This window comes from Bombus huntii, chromosome 7, assembly GCF_024542735.1.
Source record: "Bombus huntii isolate Logan2020A chromosome 7, iyBomHunt1.1, whole genome shotgun sequence".
Classification (NCBI taxonomy): Eukaryota; Metazoa; Arthropoda; class Insecta; order Hymenoptera; family Apidae; genus Bombus; species Bombus huntii.
In genome coordinates, this window is record NC_066244.1 from 6,232,102 (window position 1) to 6,246,769 (window position 14,668).

General features: G+C 37.6%; 1 protein-coding gene and 1 long non-coding RNA gene across 4 annotated transcripts in view; one reads left to right on the plus strand and one right to left on the minus strand.

Moving 5' to 3' along the window:
* Positions 1-14,668, minus strand: part of LOC126867630 (uncharacterized) — a 647,133-nt gene that overhangs the window by 381,816 nt on the left and 250,649 nt on the right. The gene's annotated exons all lie outside the window — the stretch shown is intronic.
* LOC126867644 (uncharacterized) overlaps positions 1-14,668 on the plus strand; it is a 29,353-nt gene that overhangs the window by 1,056 nt on the left and 13,629 nt on the right. The gene's annotated exons all lie outside the window — the stretch shown is intronic.

Here is a 14,668-nt window from a genome sequence, read left to right on the forward strand (position 1 = left end):
AGTACGTGCTCAACTGTACTATCGCGGCGACGTAATTAATCCTTGATTACCGTTTCATGTATGTTACGAATATCTATGATCTTTTAATAACGAATTAAATTGTTTCAGCATACGATTTGTTTTAGGGAAACCGATAAAAATTTTTGTAGGTTTAAAAGTGTACAATTTGAGGCAATTTTTAAAAACACATAATAAATTCAGTAAAGAAATCTCGGTAAAAGATAATAAAAATGGTACCACAGTGCAAACTTAGTATCTTTAATATTTCGTGTCTTCTATACGAATAACGTGTATTTGATACATGAACGAAATTTCTAAAGTGCAAACGTCACCTTTGACTCAACCATCCGAAGTAAAAAAAAAAAAAGCGAACACTAAAAAAAGTAAACACCAGTAAATTCATCGGTAAAAATTGTATATACGCTAACTGGTCCAATCCTCGAGTAGGCGAGGCAGTAGAAATCACGATACACGACGTACTTTAATGACGTTAATGATGTTAAAACAAAAGAGGATAGTATGTTATTTAGAGCTGCAATTACGATATCAAACTTGCGATTAGGATAATTAGTGACTATATTAGCTTTTGAATGTGATTACTCGGATTACGAGGTGACGAGGGATGCAAAGTCCAAAGTATCAATTGGTGGCTAGTTGATGATAGGTGTTGGGGACACAACACTAATGAGAGTTCCTTCAGCATGTGGCGATCTAGGGAAGGTCATAAATCACCTTGCGAAATATCCAGTCTCCATTACCTACGTGTAGACCCATGTCTACCAATGGTAAAGCTCGCATAATGGTAGAACTAATCACAGATTTACATCCTGATGTCACTTCTACGACCATTCTCGCTGTTCGAGTCCACCTTTCGAAATTAGTTAGAAGTGCAAACTCTGGGGAGAGCTTTAATACAAACGGTATGTAACACAACAGTTCACGGTTCAATTAGGCTAAGAATTTCAACTTGAATCAATTTAAACCAACGATTACTCGAAGAATGAAATTAGCAGCAGCTAATCCATAATGTAACTCGTTTCATTGTAACTTTGTACTGAATTTATAATTCACTTTAGACGGTACACAGCAAACGTTTTTTGGGATTAAACGTACTTCCTAAGAACGTATTCGTAGGGTATCAAAAAATATCAACTTATTTGATACGTTAAAAGTGGGATTATTTATATGTGTTTCCACAAAAATGTATTATTCTTAATTGCAAAAAAATATTCAGCTTCCGAAAGTATCTGCAAATGACCGTAGTTTGAAAAAACTATTCGATCCTCGAAATCAGCCCGAAAGCAGCGCAATCGGCCGTTTGTAACTCGAGTATCGGTAATTCCAGCGATGCAACTAATTCCATTGGGTGTAGGATCATTTCCGGAAATATCATCAGAGGCAACTAACTATGTAATTCACGAAGAGCGAATTGTTGCGAACAAAAGATGATGGAGGGCGGAGAATCGCGTCGGGACGAGCTGAATATCGGTCACCATCGGAATGTAAGTTAACCCTTGTTCCAGCGTTGCGTTGCTGGACCGGATGAAACAATCGACTCGCATCTTAATTACGCGGCCATAATTTAACGGGCACCGCGTCGCATTCGCGAAATGCACGCGTGCCAACGGATTATGGTTGATGCACCAAATGCGCGCGACGATTATGGCAAACAATGCCGACGATATTGAGTGGCCCTGGTCCAAACAAGAGGCTGCGTCCGCTCTCATAAGTGGACGTCGTTGAATGATGCTTTGACTTCAAACATCGAAATAATTTCTGATTAATGCTCCACAGAGTTGGACCGTCATACGCGGTAGCCCAATTTCGTTCGTGTTGCTGATTCGTCGACTTGTTTGCTAGCGATCGATGAAAATACTTCCAGTCATACAATATGTATATTATTCCGTTTTGGAAAGTTTAATTAGACGTAGAAAAGAAATTCTGCGCAATCGCTTTTATATTTCATAGCATTGCTTTAAAGCCGGATATTTTTGTACGTTTCAGTGCTATACCGTTGTTTTTAATATAAATATTTTTCCATGCTTTGGTATGTGTTTCTTTTTTATGGTAGCGTTATGCGATATCGATGTTTAATTTGCAAAGGAAATCTTCGTTTGGAATTCTGATTGCGATATTGAATAAATTACGCTAAAGTTACGTACGTGTAATAAATATTATATAAACGTTATTTATTTTATATCTTCGTTTCACGATAAATCTGTCAAAAAATGTATTATAAGAATTTCTGATATTCAGATACGGTAGAACTAAGTTTTGCCGAACTCTGTGTATGCGAATCCCGTTTATACAAAGCAGATTTTGTTTACCGTCAGTTACCGAGTAACCGAACCTCTATTATTCGAACTGCGCTCGAGCATGCTTTTAATTATACATATACTAACGCGTATTCCGAAGTCGAACACGTCCGTGTGTTTTGTCTAAGCTGAGATATATATTTAATTTAATGGAATTCGCGTCGAAATTGTAGTTGAACCTCATTCAAACGTCAATCTGTATTGTCGAAACTCATAGCAGCGACTGACGAGGGTAGCAAGAGAGTCTCTGTTACCCGAATTCGTCGGTTATCCGAAATATTTTGTCTCCCGTCCGGTTCGGATGAACGAAGTTCCACCGTAATAAAATTTCGTTACATTTTATCTTGCCGAAAGTTATTCCAATTAACAACAAAAACAGGGGAATAATTTTATGCATGAATTTCGCCGCCAGTTCCAACAAACACGAGAAAAACGTTTAACTGGTAATTAACATCCACGCGAATCGAAGTTATTACAGTGTTAGTCCCGCGTTTACATAGTATCGTACAATATTTTGCAATAATTGCATGTATTATACATATACGGTGTATACATAGCGCGTTATTGGATATTATGAAACAACAGAAATTCCAATTTCCTCTATACTGTTCTCGTGTTAAAATCTTCCATCACATGCTATGTCATTTACATCGTTATTACTATAAGCTATTAATTTTTAATATTCTTCGTGATATACTCTGTGAAAGAAAAACAAGTTCACTCAAACTGTAATTTTCGATAAAATAAATACAGACTTCTCTTAACGAACGAAGAATATTGTGAAAAATTGTTCAACTCTTTCGGAATGAAAAATTACAAAACTAATATTTGATCGCTGTTACTTGCAAATTATTCTTTTATTTCTTAAATAATTTGTTCGCTATACGTTTCCAAATAGTTTACCTCTTTTCTTCAAAGACTTGTCCGTGTCACTTTCAAAATACGATGAAATACGACATGTTCGCCATATATAAAATCATGTTTGTCGCAATAGTAACACTTACCCACAAAACGTAACCAACCACGCAAGTGAGAAACGCGATCATAATTCCATAAACTGTCGGCAAAGTTTCTTCATTGGACTCCCCTTTCTCCATGGTATTGGTTCACCGCAAACTTCAAAATCACAAATGCCCGTTCCCTATCCGCGGCACGATCACCATCGAATGCGAAATTTCATTCGAATTATATAGGTTATCGCGTCGCTGCCCTTTGTCAATTCCGATTAATTACACTTGGAGTTTATTAACCGCAAATGGCATTTACGTGCAGCTGTCGAAAAGACTTTTAAGCTTGGGTCTGATTAAACGCTTGATTATCAAACCAGACGGTATATTAATATCTGATGGAACGCGAAGAAAAATAAATTCTATACAACCGGATAAAAGATACGTATGAAAATTATATATTCGACTAAAAAGAAGAAATAGATTGTAAATTGTAAATCATCTATTATTTGGCGAGTAAGTATCTTGAAAACGTACAAATTAGATGAAAAACGATGACGAACGAGCGTTAGTACGAGAGATATTAACGAAACAAGAACATAGCGAATCGGAATTGCATATTCACCGAAGTAAGAAACACGTAATGGTAACTTGAAAATCAGACGTAAAATACCAGGAATTTGAAAACTCAACAAAGTTGTAATGTACGAGATCCAATAGGAAACACATTAATTACGATATGCTAAATTATGTTGTGAGCGATTTAATACGACAAAAATTAACGAAAATATATTCTTCATTTTTAATTAAAACCTCCGTAAAATCATACAGGGGAAAGACAATTTTCTGATAAAGAAAGACCATTTCTCTGAACAAACGAAAAACTAGCCGAGCCAACTCGATCATCGTTAGGAAATGACGTCCATCCCGTCACAATGTGCAGTGGCATCGTAATACGATAATAAGACGAATCGAACAGAGGTACGATACGAATCTTTCATAAGGCGGCTTTAAAGCAATCGTAAAAACGTAGCAGCGACCAGCAGTTGCCGTAAAAATCCCAGAAGTGCTCAACGCAAATCCTTCTTATCGAGAGAAAGGAAACTTTCATCTGGAACAAATAGCGACACGAATCCCCGTTGTCCAGCAACAGTAAATCGATGAGTTTGGCTCCGTGCAGCTATTTGCCGGAAAACCGTTCGACCAGGAAACTCGAAAGCATCGAAGAGAGCATGAACTATGAAGGAGGGAAAAAGTAGAAGATAGGTCAAGAGGGAAAAGGAAACAGACGATTCTGGTTAGCTTTCGAGAAAGAAGGGGAAGATTTATGGTGGTCACTTTATCGAGAGCGACCTCGTGCTCGATCATTTACGAGCTACACCTACGCCAAGGAGCATTTTTTTTTTTCCTTTTCGAAGACTACTACGTCATTCCGAGTATTTCTCCTTCTTTGTCCTTTTTTCACGGTCGGGAAAGTGACCTAGCAGAAACGTGACCTTGATACGGTTACGTTCCTCTCGATAAACTCGTATCGATAGGGGCCGCCAGAGACGTAGGCGGATGAGAAAAGCTTCGACGGGTATTAATGACTCTCCTATCGCGTGGAAAATTTGATTCGCCGTAAGACAGTGTCGTTTTTCAAAATTCGAGGCTCGGAGGAACGGAATTATAGCTTTGGCGTTTTTTCAACATCTTAAGATCCTCTTAAATCGCCGTTTTTACGACATTGCGATCACGATGATACAGAAAATGCAGCTAGATACGTCTAGGAAGAATTAATTGGTATTTTATTAAATTGTTCGTAAGGTAAACCCACGGAAGAAGTCGAAGAGAAGAGAAGAATAAAATAGCGAGCACGATAGAAGTGGAAATATTTGAAGAAACGCGAGCTCGAAGCTAAAAACGATTGTCAGAGATGTATATTAGATTATTCCGAGAACACTTTACGCAGGAAATGCAATAATAACCCATGGAAAAATGTATCGAATATTTATCGAAAAATTCGTAAACCTTCGGGCGAATATTTCTCGGAAGAGGGAATTAATTGAAACGAATTTAACAATTCATCTCGTTGAAACACCATCGTTGTATTTTTATAAACACGGTCAAAGAACGAATTGACACCCTTTGAAACTCTAAAAATCATACTTAATTCTCTGATAAATAAGAAACTACAGAGACTCGTTGAAGTTCGTGCGAAATCTGCGAAAAATGACACGATCAAAGAGTTAAAGGGAACCGTTGGTCGCCGCTTTAAAAACTCAGCGAGCCACATTCCACGCGTTCAACGCGTCAAAACCTGTCTGGTTCAAAGCGAAACTTGCCAAAAATCTGCCGTAACGTGCCCGATCGCGCCACTAATTCCCAACGCTTCTTCGCTTTACCGTATAAGCAGGCGCGTCACAGTGTTTGGCGAGTTGTGTACGCGCGTTTCACAAGAAACGTCGACAACAAACACGAATCGCTCGTTCATCGTGGAAAATTCGACAGACCATGGCCACGTAGCGAAGACTCAATGACGAGGGATCGACACTGACTGATCGGCGAAGGGAACTTTCCTCTCTCGACTATTTTTAACGCGAGGGTCAAAGACGATCGAAGACGAAAGGAACGGCGATGGGATGAATTTGGCGATGTAAACGTCTCGCGCGGCCACGTAGACTCTACAAGCCACTGGTTTCTGTTTTTCGAGACGCGTGTCCGCCTCATCGCGAAATGTCGGACGCGGAAACGCGTATTAATAGTCCGGTGGAAATGGAATCTAGGTGAGCAACGGAGAAACAGACGGTCGAACGAGCTGTTACGCGGCGAGCTTCGGCCGAGGGTGAGACGAATTCGCACCGGATTCCACTCGATGTTCGCGAATTTATTGCCCGGCCATTCGATCGATCGTCGAACCCAGTGACTTTCGCGTGTTTCCACGGAGAATTTCGGAATCTACCGCCAACGTGTTCTGGCCCTGTGGATTAAGTTGTTAGCGTGCTGTTTCCATTTAGTGTGCCGGTTGTTGCCTGTGTACCCCGGGATTAATGAGATTCGGTCGAGTTTAAGGTTTTTGCGTTTCTATTTCACAGCTGGAATTAACGCAGTTGTTACGATTAAAGTATGGTTATACCATCTGCGTATTTACGCAGTTTAAAAGACTTTGGCTAATAGATATCGTTTATTTAAACGTAATGGTCAGTTTTGCGTTTGCCTTTTTAAATTCTTTTGACGAGATGTATAATTTTAAAGATGTAATCGTTATGTCGGTAGCGTTGCATAGAATCTAATAATAAGTATGACAATTGAATCGATGCAACATATGCGCCAGTAGCAGTGGCTGCATTAAAAAGCACAACGATCAAGTTATATATACGTACTTGTAGGTAAGAAAATATTTAATTTGAGAAAGTTGCTGGTAAAGTTCAGTTAAAATATGGAAATCTGTATGCTTTGTAAAAGGAATGTTTTTTTAGAAATTAAAAATGTTTTTAAGAATCTAATATTTGTTTTCGCTTCCATATGTGTACACATTTCGCTTCTACTAAAAATAATGGATACGTTTCGTATTCCTGCAGAATGGTTAAAGTTTAAATAACCTTAGTTTCTGGCTCGTTTATGGCTCGTTAGATGTAACTTATGAACACTATCAAAATACATCACCGATAGAAACATTTTTACATACGTTTTGCAATAATATACTCGTACAGAAATTACGAGGAAGCTAGTTATACGCTTCCTTTATTAATTACAGAATTTTATTATTTCCTGAATGAAAATCCTGTACAGATTATCCAATAATTTAATTCTCTTTATAACAAAATACGAAATTATCTTTATTATTTAAAAAAAAATCACATACTTAGTATCTGTTAAAATAGTATCCATTAATTGGAACTCTTTAATACCATTTCACTAAAACACATCACACGGAGAGATATTTCTCTCCACTTGACCCGCAAGAAATAAACCTAATTCTTTACACAGCAGCGCTAATTGTACCAACGCTATCGACCCGTGAAATCCAAATCGTTGTACGTGAAAACAAAGCGAACCTTCAGTGTATTTTCGTTGCAAACCGAACGCGAGTTTCGAGGATCGAGCTCACTATAAATCTGATCTCCATTTGCGGAAGGTTCCCAGGGGGAATTTAATAGATCAGTCGAACTGCTACCAGTAGAGACGAATCGATTCCATAAAATTGTCGCAAAAATAGAGAGGCGTGAATTCGAACATTTGGAGCTTTTTTCAACGACATTTGATCCGCTTAAACGCCATAGCGTTTAATTAAATAAATAGAAGAAAACTTTCTACGAAAGAAGAAAAAACGATGATAATTTGACAAACACGATTTCCCAAAGATTTATCTTTTAATTCGTAGATTATTTTTCTCGCGGGTTGGAAAAAAGGTCTAAATTTGTTGGACTTTGGAATTTTATTTCTATGGTGAAAACAACGTAACTGTCGAAAGGTTTGAAAAGACACCATTTACGAAGCTTTGCCAGCGATAGTACGCAATGAAAGTTCACGGTATAATCTTAATAAGGCGATAAACGAGTTGAAGGTGAATTTAATGGAGTACTCGTATTCCGCGCGTGAAATATTTCCGCCATGAATATGTTAATCGCGAAGAACGAAGAAGAAGCTGCGGTGTAGCCGCGAACAAAGTGCCATCTCCGTAAGCGAACTTGTGTCATTTACGTTCTGCAAAAGTATTCAGATGCAAATTGAAATTCTCGGTGGATCCACGCAGGCGAACAAACTATGATAGAACGAATCGAAGCTAATTTCGATGTTTTATGTATCCAAATGAATAAGAAGTAACGATTGTCTTTTCAGACTTAGATATCCGGATTAAATTCCTCTGCGAGCAAACGCAGTTTAAAATATAAATTAACGAAAGAGAATTCGTTTCGTGATGATAATAATAAATTGCGATAATGATGATACGATGATGCAGCTGATATACATTCTTTATGTAGCCAGTGGTATTAAAATTTAAAGCATGATTAACCGGTTGAAAACCAAGCAGTGAAATAATACGTGGAACGTTGACATTATTGATAACTTTACGTGAAAAATATAATTAATTAATTAAAAAAATATGTTTTAGAAGATCATTACAAAAATCACGAAACTACAGAAGATTTCCATAATACTCAGTCAGGTCAGTGACTATATTTCTAAGACCGAAGCTAATTTCAAACCGAATAAATGTCGCAATTTGAAATATTTGATAGCAGTCGACAAGGATCAGCGATCGTAGAACGAACTGTAAAGATGACAATGGCGGATAAGGTAAACCTATTGAGTAACAATTAAGCCACTGTAGAAAGATGCGAGCGACATTAGCGACATCGATGATTTTAATTTACAACTGTTCCGCAAACTATGACACGTTTCGAGAATTACGACCATCGGCGCAATTGCTATTATAACCTAACTCATACATTATATTTGAGAAACAGAGTAAAAACTTCTTTGAATTAACCAAATCAACCGTTTTTAGTGCGCAATAATAACACGTGTACGAGAAATCAATAAGCGTCATCGAAATTTATCGTGAGAATGGTTAACTCATTGTAAATTATATTTGCAAATATTAATATTAAACACGATACGAACGGCACCTTCCGGTCAGCCATCGTTAAAAGAATCAACGATCCATCGAGATCAATGTCGATTCCAGCTGATGTTCGTCATTTATCTTTAAATCACGTTGTTCGTTTTCTGATACAGAGAATAACGTTTCGTGGTTTGCAATGCGTTAACTAAAATTCGGTATAAAACCTTTCGTAAATGAAGGTTTACGTACTTCGAAATACTGTAATCAATTTTATTAATTCTCAATTACTTCGATTATAACGTGAACGGGTATATTGAAAACGAATAATCTTTCATCTTTTATAAACCCGCAATATATCTCTGCTCATTGCAAAATCGAGTTATGCAGGATGCTTCCACATTTATTTAGAACTGAGTTTTTACGAGTAGGCGTTTTTCATTATTTTTCACTGAATACAGTGTTAATCGATGTAGGTTTGGGGTTGATAATTAATCGATTCACACAGATTTGATTTTTCTCTTTATATTTCTCCGCCTCGTACAACACGTCTTAACGCACAGAATACACTTGGTCAATTAACACGTGGTCGACTTCTAAGACAAAAGAGCGTCGTTAGAAGTGGTACCAACTTAGCTTGTAGTAACTAGCGATCATACCAACCTAACTTTTCTCAACATACAGTGGAACTATCGTGGCAGCGATGCTCTAAAAATTGAAACAATCTGTCAGATATAGACAATTCCGATTGAAACGATGTAGATAATAAAGATAGATAGGTATATAAGATTATTTTTCTATCTCGATTAAAGTTAAAGCACCTGATACGATACTTTTAACGATGGTAAAAATGAAAAAATTCCTAATTTTAACAGTACAGTATAGTAGTAGCGATATATTAACCTTCTCATTCTGTTAAATTGCAAACGTGATTTAAAAGTCTAAATAAATGTGGAAAATGAGATCGTCAGAAATATTCGCAAATATCGCAAGGAATATTAAAATAAAAATATGATACTCGTGTACTATGTGTGTACTACCGTTGAGAATACAAAGGAGAGATACAAAATAGGCCGATACGCTGTAAAATAATAATAAACATAGGATAAACATGCGATAAAGAAGAACGGTGAATTTGCGATCAAAGAAAATCGTGTGTGGGAAATCGGGAAACATTTTATCGGGATTCGGCCAAGTTAATTTCACGGATCGGCGAATGCGTGGCTGTATTCGTTTATTTAAATGTAAAGTTCTCATTCCCCTGCAGGGTTTGTTTTCAACAAGCAAACGCAGTTTCCATTTGCACTGATCCGGTTTCGTATTGTAACACAATGTTAGCAACCAGTGCTGCGCCCATTATGATAAGCTATATGAGAATTTATTTAGGGAACCCTTGGAACTGTTTTAGGAAGCCGCAATCTGTTGCAACAATTTCCTCTTCAACTACCGTTGCTTCTCTGCCACGACAGATTTACAATTTCGTGCACTCGACCGGCGTGCAGTAACCGTATAACTCTTGTTCACGGTTTACTGCTATCAATCAACGTGATGTGCTTAAGCTTCGCGGATTCAACTCTTTTCCGGAGTAAATTAACCTGCGTGAAAACGAGCGTGTTGACGTTTAAAGAAGATTCATTACAACGTGGAAAATATTTACGCTCGTTTTGGACAATATTTATTTGCGCTTGTTTATTTCGTTTAATATGTTTACACTTGCATTCTGATGAATTTATGTCCGCGTAATTCTTCCTAAGTGTTTGATCTTTATTTCGTACCGTGGGTGTTGAAACGTCTTACCATCTGTACCGTAAAATTATACTGAAAATATATATAATGGTTACTGTACATTTTTCTCAATTCTGAAAACCTTCCTATGTATTCGAATTTGTTTTTTTTTTTTCTATATTTTCTATATATCGAATGTCAAATTTCTATAACTATCACAAAATTCGCACAAATAAAAGGGATACGACGGTTTCGAAATATAATCGTTTGGTGGTTTTTGAAAAAATTAACGAACGAGGAGCACGATTGTAAAAACGATGGTAAAAATCCTGATATAGAATTAATAAGCAGAAATAATCAAAGAATTAATTACGAATTAGATTAGAATAAGATAACGATAGATTGATGTAAGAATTTAAATAAAACAAGGTAGAAAAGTTGTCGAGTAATAAAGAAGATTGTTAATGGATATCAAATTTTCTGTTAGACTGTCTAAGATAATTATTAGACGAACAAACAAAGAAACAGTTTTATAATTAAATAAATTTCTAATATTTATGTAATAAAAATCCATTGTTCCATTAACACACAAACATTCTAGTTTACGATATACATATCTGCATTCAATAAAAGTTATTTCTACCTAAAACACGTTATGCGATGTCAATCGCTTAACTGGACTTTTTATCGGAATAAAAAGTAACCGTAAGAAAACGAACGACGGAAAACGCGTTAGAAAAATGATCGAGACAAGCTTAGATTGCAAATTGCAAAGGCAAGCAATCGACAGCGGTATAACACGAAGATGGTCTGGCGAACGCATCAGAGATGTCCTTCGTTCGCGCATAAAATGCAATTTGGTGGGTGTCAGACGGCCGTTACCGTTGCCCACTCTGCTTCTGCAGGCAGCCGCGTTACGAAATTTAATTGGATTTATCGATCGGTTTTCTGATTCCCATTTCCCGTCCGCCCTACTATCGGTCGAGCCACGCGAAAATCCGCCGCCTCTGTAATCGATGTCGTAAACCCGACCATCGCACCGATGATTTCCTCTTTGCTCTCGTCCAAACGTCTATAGCCTATTCAGGATTTTCGTACAACTCCAAGCTACAAAGTGTCTCGTTCACGCGGTTGTGTATATGTAAGCATTGTGATCTGAGTTGGGAGATAATTGAGTCGTTCGAAAGCCATACTAATCAACTTTTTTGAAATGTTTTGAAATATTGAATTATCGAGGAAAATTGTTCATAAAAGATAGAGTCGATCGATGTAGTTTTTGAGAGACCCAATTACCGTGCGTAAACATTCCTCGACATGGCGCGTTGACGATCGGTTTTAGTCAGTCACCGAGCAAATGTCAAAAGGTTCAGGTCCGAGATTAAATAGCTAAGTAAATGAACGTGACGTTTTTTTTTTTTGTTTTTTTGAAACTACTAAGCCCTCTCGCTACAATATTATCAAATACAGCGATATAAGTCTTTTTTGCTTTTTTTTTTTTTTTTAATATTTATAAACACTTTTGAACGTGTGTTAAGACGAACGATTTTTTCATAAATTTTGTTCTTTTAAATTATCGATAAAGGTAAAAAGAAAACTTTCTTATCTACGTCAGTAAATAAGCAGTTCTCTTTTACCGACAGTCGAGAAGAGACGAGGTTTTCTCATCGATCAGTGACTCTACAGTACCTATCGCTGGTATCGTGCTATCAACTGGTAACTTACCATGCTCTACAGTCGGTCGATAATACAGATTGAGAGTTGAAGGAAGAAAATTAACTGTACAAAAACCAATATGTAAATCAATAACCTACGAGATGTTATTCAAAGTACCAACAAAATTATGCGACCTTACGATATTATATTAAAAATACAAGTAAAAATGAACGGAGATACACGTACGTAATAAATCACACACTGCCTACTTTTTCGCCAGTTACTCGACATCTAAAATCTATGATCACGATTGTATTCAACGAGGAGTTTAACATCACCAGAAACACAACGGAGAACCGGGAAGCGACTAATTCTATGCAAATCAAGGAGGCGTGGCATAGAATTCCTGGATATATCATTATCATCGGCCCGATATATTACGTCCTACGTGCAATCATCTGATCGCAGGTGCATATAAGCGTGTTTTCGACCGTATCTGGCGATATACGTTGCCGCAGATTTCCTGGTGATGTGTTTAATTGTGACAGAACAATACCATATGCACGAGAATATTATCGTTCGAGAGGTTCGCCAATGGCACGATTATGTTAATGTGTCCTCGGTTTTATAACCTAACCTTGGAAATACGATTAACGAAAGTTGTATCGGAACCGTCGCTCTTTTAAACTTCATCGAGATTTCCATAATTTTCTCCGAGTTTTCTACTTCGTGTACCAACGAAATATAAAATTTACGTTAAAAGGTTCAGACTGAAAATCATATATGAAAAAATATATGTGTGCGTACAAATGTAATGTAAACGTTGTAAAATTTCTGTGAAAAATTACTAATTAGATACTTTGACTATTTCGTTAGCTCCAGCGTTCATTAAATAATTACACCCCTAACGAAATAATATATAAAAATATGGTTGAGAGGAAATTACCTGCGTACATACCACAGTTCCCTCTCTTATGCCTGAAAATTATCTGGAAATGATCGATTTCACAAAATCATAGTGCCAGTCTATAACGTATCCGCAAGACACACAGACCGCGGCGGTGCAATTTTTCAATTTGCATCGCGGAAGAAGGATATTCCGGACCATGAAAGTTTCCTGCATCTGCGAGAGTTTCTGACTCCAGCGTTACTCTGTTACTCTTCCGAGACAAGCCGCGAAAAGGGAAGTTTATGTCGCGAAACTTTCACGCGGCCCGCATGCACACCAGCTATGCAAATAATATAATTTCCTTAACTTTCTTGTCGCAAATTTTCCTCCTCGGAAAACACCGATAAATTTGTATTTTCCCGTTATTCGTTTATCGTCGCTCGAGACATTCAGGTCTATCTTCTTCAGGTTTCTTTCCTACTTTCATAACAGGAACCATTTAATTGGCAAAGAAAAGAGAATCCAGGTCATCCAACGAACCGATTCGCAATCAATGTCTCCGGAATAAAATATTTTGGCAAACCCATAACGCAAACGAATCGAACATCCAGTTGAAAAATTAAATTACAGCTGACGATGAAGTCACGTCTGCATCGACAAAAGAGAAAGAGAGAGAGAGAGAGAGAGAGGGAGGAAGAGGGAGGCTCTAAAATATACCGTTGACATCGGTGATCGATTAATTGCCCGGTTCACTTTGCCGATACTCGTTTCCTGGCCAATCAGCACGGGGAAAAACGAAGACAAAGAACGACCGTTGCTGATATTCCAGATTTCCGTACGAGGAGAACGACCATTACTCAGTCTACCGGGCACGAACATCCAAGACGCGATCTCACGACGTTTTCTTGCGACGATACCAAGCTAGCCAGTCGTTTTCGCCAAGTACCTGGCTGTTCTCGAGTAAACTCGACCAGCAACCATCGCTTCGCCATTGCTGTATGGACAAGGAAAAACACGAGTCGTTAAGATCCCGCCGCACGTATCTTGAATAACGAGTGTGCGCAGCTACCCTTCGGGAACCTGATTTAACCCTCGATCGGTGTATTGCGGTTTCGATAAGTCCGTAACGAATAGTCTGCGAGATTTTTACGCGCTTGTGGAAAATTTCGAGCTGCAGAGACGTACGATACGTATCTGTAAAAATATATAAAATATGTAGCGTATAGTACTCGTTGATATACAGGGTGGTTGGTAACTGGTGGTACAAGCGGAAAGGGGGTGATTATACGCGAAAAAGGAAGTCGAAAATATAGAATAAACATTTTTTGTTCGAGGCTTTGTTTTCGAGAAAATCGACTTTGAATTTTTGGTCGGTACACGTGCACTTTATCGCGTCTCGTTATGACGGATCTCACTGTAGATCGTTGTCTCGATGGAAAAATTAAAAAAAAAAATTTCATTCTATATTTTCGACTTCTTTTTACCAACCACCACCAGTTACCAACCACCCTGTATATATAAAATAATTTTCAAAGTTCAATTTTTATACAAGTACCTTCTTCGATCATCTGAATTGAAGAAATTGTGATCAATT